This window comes from Lathyrus oleraceus, chromosome 4 (genome assembly GCF_024323335.1).
Source record: "Lathyrus oleraceus cultivar Zhongwan6 chromosome 4, CAAS_Psat_ZW6_1.0, whole genome shotgun sequence".
In the NCBI taxonomy this organism is placed as follows: Eukaryota; Viridiplantae; Streptophyta; class Magnoliopsida; order Fabales; family Fabaceae; genus Lathyrus; species Lathyrus oleraceus.
This window is the reverse complement of record NC_066582.1, coordinates 196481348-196487141: the sequence shown is the minus strand read 5'-3', so window position 1 is coordinate 196487141 and position 5794 is coordinate 196481348. Positions and strand designations below refer to the sequence as shown.

At 27.9% G+C, this 5794-nt stretch overlaps 1 long non-coding RNA gene across 2 annotated transcripts; it reads right to left on the bottom strand.

Moving 5' to 3' along the window:
- Positions 1-4688: 4688 nt before the first annotated feature.
- On the bottom strand, positions 4689-5476 carry LOC127135341 (uncharacterized). 2 transcript variants are annotated; one of them, XR_007808520.1, is made up of 2 exons: positions 5329-5476; positions 4689-5112 (listed from the first exon to the last, which is right to left on the bottom strand). It is a non-coding gene; the product is annotated as an uncharacterized LOC127135341 (long non-coding RNA). The 2 variants fall into 2 exon arrangements; XR_007808519.1 differs by having other exon boundaries at positions 5334-5476.
- Between the last annotated feature and the right edge of the window lie 318 nt (positions 5477-5794).

Here is a 5794-nt window from a genome sequence, read left to right as displayed (position 1 = left end):
GACTAGAAGGCAATTTCCCATAACTATATGTTATGCTATGACAATTAACAAATCTCAAGGTCAGTCATTGGATTATGTTGGATTGTATTTGCCTAGAAGTGTATTTAGTCATGGTCAACTATATGTTGCAATATCAAGGGTCAAAAGCAAAAAAAGGCTTAAGATATTAATCCATGACAAGGATAACCATCCATTGAATTCTACAACAAACGTCGTGTTCAAAGAAGTTTTTGAAAACTTATAGAACGTAAGTTTTTCATTAGTTATATTATATCAACAAATGTTGTTGTTTATTATTAGAATTTTATTGAATGAGTTGTATAAAATATACATTATGTTTTAACATTTGTTTATATGGATGTAATTGTTTTTTACAGGGTAATGAATCATCACTTCCTAAAAGGTTGCGGACAGGTTTTGTATAAACCCAGTTTTTTAAGGACCAAAGAATTGTACGAAGTTAAATCATTTTTGTTGCTGGACTTATTTCTCACAATTTTAACTAAAATTGTGAACCTTTTGTTTCAATATCTTTTGTTGCATTAAATCTTATTGTATCAATTGCAATTAATTTCAACATTTGGTAGTATTCATTACTACATTTTAAAACAAATGAGGTTCTGGTATTTCTTTTACATGGTTTATGTATTTTGGTTAAATAATCATTTATTATGAAGGTTAATATTTGCGCTTTTATACCTCAAATTAGTAACAGATTGGAAAATTTCATCCATTACTAAATAAATATATTTTTATTTCTTATGTCCAAAATCTCAATGATAAATGGAATGTTTATTCATAACATTAACAATGAAATGTTTATTATATATCAATATACCAATAAATTGTAAAAATATTTTTGTATTATATTTTTTGATTATTTCCTTAATATAGGATATAAAAAAATTAAGCAAATTATATTACTATAAATTAATAATGTTTTACTTTATTATGTCCCAAACTGGAAAAAGTTATTTGTGGAAATTTTTTGAACCCATTTATTGATCATTTAACATCCATTACATTAAAAAAACTCTTATGCAATAAATTTGTGTACGTTGATCCAACTATATATATATATATATATATATATATATATATATATATATATATATATATATATATATATATATATAAACAAAAAAATATATTATATTTTAATTTTTTTTAAATAAATTATTACACTTGCGCGACCCGTGCGAACGCACGGGTCCTTTACTAGTTATATATCAAAAATATTAATGACAATAAAAATATATATATTTTTGAATACATTTAATTATTTAATTTAAATATATTTAAAAATTGAATTAATAGTAAATTTGTTTCTACTATTATTCAATATTTTGATCACTAACCTCATGTTCCCGTTATTCTTATTTTAATTTGGTTATAATGATAAGTTATGATTTGTTCAAAATTTATATTTCAGAGTTGATCAACATCATCAAAAATATTAATGAAAATAAAAATATATTTTTTCCGAATACATTTAATTCTATAATTTAATGATAATTTAAAAACTAAATCAATAATAAATTTGTTTCAATTATTATTTAATATTTTGATTTGTAACTTTATGTTCTCATTATAATTAATTTAATTTGGTGCTATAAGAAAATGATAAGTTATGATTTGTAGTTGGTTACTATCATCAAAAAAATTATTGACGATAAAAAAATAAATTTTGAAATTCATTTAATTCTATAATTTAATTGTAATTTAAGAAAATGATAAGATAATTAAAAATAAAAAAAACAATTTAATACTATATTGAAGAATTCATTAAATTTAGTATTTTTTTTTTGCAATCCTTCGAATAAAACTAAGGCATACACTTAGAGAAAAATTAGTAAAATGAATTATCCAATTTTATTGTAATAAGTGCTGTATAGTATAAATGGTCTAAATTTAATAATTGATTTCTAGATTTTTTTTATCAAAATATCTAATTTTTTTAAAAAAATTCTAAAATAATCCTGATTTCAAAAAAATTCCAAACTATCTCACTTTCACCATATTTTTTAAGAGGAAACGCCAGGCCAATTGGCGCCAGGTCCTAAAGTTAGAGAGGAGACGCCAATTGGATTGGCTAGGGCACATGGTGCTGCCAATCCAATTGGAGCCCATGTGTTACTTTGTAGAGGAGGCGCCAATTGGTGTGACGCCTCAGTGCAAAGTACAATGTTTTTTGTTATAAATAGAGGTGTTATGTGAATCATTTTTCCACATCTCATTTCATCATTTTGCAAACATGTTTGGTGTTCGTCGCCGCTATGGAAAAATGGTTTATTCGAGAGACAAACCTCCAATGTTGATGCTCTTCTGGAATATCACTAGTTTCGATCAACCGAAGAGGAATCTGGTTCATTGGTTAGATGGAAAAATATCAGAAGGAAAAAAAATTAGAAGTATTGAGAGACTAGACAGTATATTTGATTGGTTGCGAGTCAAAATTGATAAGGATGCTAGTGAAATGATGTTTGGACGAGATGACATCAATTTGATTGTTATAATCAGTTAGAAATATTCTGTTTTAAGTTTGCTTATGTTGTAATGATGTTTGTTGTTAACCTTGTTGTAACAAAAAGTTAATGATATATAAAAATCCAAGGTTACAAAAATTAAAAGGAGATACTATCGTATGATGAAGATGTTGCTCATCGATTGAAGCAGTTGTTATTGTTCTGTCCTGGTTGACGACATATACTACATAGTCTTATCATTTTATCAGTCGTATCCATTTCTATTCTAATACGCGTGCTGTTTGGCCGTCCTTTTTTCTTTCTTCGCATCTCGTCGTTGTGCCAAACTATGTCACCTTCATATGGAGGCCAATATTCCTCCATTGGTAGCACTGAGAGGCTTTTGTTATACACATTCATGACGGTAATGGCCTTGTAAACATCAGACAGATGGCTGGCTGTAAGCGTCCTGGTGTGTATGTGCGCATGCCGCAATGACATGGGAACAAGGAATACAGACAGTCAAAGACTTGCTCAGACATTAACACAACACTGCACTCCATCTTTCACCTCTGGTTGCGAAGGTAGAAACCAATCTATAATAGGTTGATCTGACCAAAGCGATTATTGGTAGATTTCTAATCCCTTTGAATACGTCGTTCATGCATTCCACAAGGTTTGTTGTCATGTGGCCCCATCGACAACCTCCGTCAAATTCCATTGTCCATTGCTCTACTGGTATGTTATCCACCCATCTTCCTGCATCTGCATTTGACAATCTAATTTCATCACGGTAATATTGAAATGACGACTGAGTTAGAGCATACCCAACATTCACCACTTTTTTTACGAAAGTTCTTATCTTTGATTTCACGCATGAAATTTTGTGCAATATGTTTAATACAATAGACATGGGTAAAAGGAGGATCATGCAATCCGTTGTCATGATTAACATTTTAGTGTAGCTTTTGTTTTTGATATCTATGTTAATGTTTCATAGATTCTAATCATCGTTAAGATTGAATTTCTATTGAGAGTGACATTAATATTCTAGTTTGTGATTTCAGTATAGTGACAATGAAGACACTGATTTTTCAACAACTATTCATTTTTAACTATCTTTCTCAAATGTCTTATTTGGATAATGTATATTTTATATATTCGGTGAATATAATATATATTTTGAGTGGAACATAGATTATAACAATCTTCACCAAAGTAAAGTACAACACGTAAGTATATAATAATATTTGAGATATCAATAAATATATATATATATATATATATATATATATATATATATATATATAATATATATATATATATATATATATATATATAAAATTGACAAAGCATGCGGTGTTGCTGTCAGTGAAAAATGTTGTCTTTATATTTGTGTTTGTACTCATTCATCTAAATCCTAGTCATACTTTCTACTTTTGGCCTTTTTATTTTTGTTGGAAAAATCAAATTTGTGTTCTTCATCGTGATTTTTTATTTTGAGACTCATCTGTAATATACGTGAGAAATACTAGTTATTTTTTATAGAAATTTTATTTCATATTATTACTATTATATTTTATCTGGAATGTTTTACAAACTAACTTTACTTAACAAATTGATATATTATTTAACATATATCGAGATATTGGAAAATAAAATTGTATATAAAATTTGTAACATAATTTTTCTCCATTTATTTTTAATTATTTTTTGTCGAAAACTAAAATTTCTTAATAGTTATCAATTGTTTTTAATTATTTTTTTTTGAAAACAAAATTGTATATTAAATATTATAATAACTTATATTGTCATAAGAGAATATTTTCTTATATTTGTTTTCTTTTTAAAAGTAAGATTTTTAAGGACTACTCATTGAAAATTATTATCCATAACAATTAATCAAATCAGAATGTTAGACAAATGCAGTCATTTACAAAAGTTATTTGCATTTAAATTCTTTATTACCAAAATTAATAAGATGACTATTATACTATTGAATGATATGAAACTGGGAAAATAAATTGCCCCTTATAAACTACCGTAAAATAATAAATATGGACCAAATTTCTATTTATTGACACATTATAAAATAAATTGTTTTTAATATTAAAAACAATTTTTTTAACCTTTTTAACTTTTACCAATGAAAACATGAAATTTGATCGAGAAATGTACAGTAACCAAGCAAAGGTTGTGAGAAATGTGTAGTAACCAAGCATCAAAAAATCTCTGAACCAATCTAGCAGTATCAGAATATCAACCTGGAACAAAATTAATTTCTGAAGTTTTGGCCACAAGATTGTTATGAGACACAAGTATTGAAGCAATTATTACACTAAAAGTTTTATGCTGTAAGATGGTAGCTGTGACGGCATCTTTCTATTTAAATTGTTCATTTTACTCTATCTCATATTCTTGTGGTGTCATTTTATCTCTAACATAGGCTTTCCCAAGTCTCTCAGTGGCCTTGATAATCGCATAAAGCTCAGCAAAATTGTCGTACATTTCTCTCTCGCGCTTGTCATTCCAGAGCGTAACTTCCATAATACTTGTGATTTTCTATACATATTACATTGATGTATTTGTGGTGGTGGAGGATTGGAGAGGAGGACGGGACACGCATAAAGAGAAGGGTCCTTCTTCACTGAAGAAAAAACACAGATAGCAAGTAAACTATTGTTAAGATCACAAAACCATAAGGATTTGCAACAAGTGTAGAGAAGACGACGACGATGAAAACGTAGACGATGAAGAATAAAATGCATACGACGAAGAAGAAAACTCATACGTTGAAGAAGAAAACGCATATGATGGTTGAAAAACCATCAAGTTAAAGCATGCTCATCACATTTTACCATACCTTACCTTCGAAATCACACAGAAGGTGAAGAGAGAGGAGAAGGGAATGACAGAAAAGAGTAAAATGAGAGAGACGACTGGATAAAGAAACAACAATATGTGGGTGTGGGAGAGAGAGTAGTAGTGTTACATTTTTTGCATTGGAATCCGCAATCAGTTAGACAATATTCAACTCATTTAGTTGGTTTGAAACAAAATATCCTTCACAACATCAAATTTTCCACAATTTCAAACTAATTGCTAACAATTATGTTATTATATAATTAGAAAAAGTAATTTGGTTAGATAAAGTATTATTAAGACAAGAAATGTCCCTAAAGTGATGAAATGACATATTTTAAGGGAGGGGTAAAATAGGTTTAACCAGGATATCAAATTTTCTTATATGTTTTCTTCTTCATCGTATTCGTTTTTTTTGTCGTATGCGTTTTCTTCTTCATCATATGCATTTTCTTCTCCGTTGTATG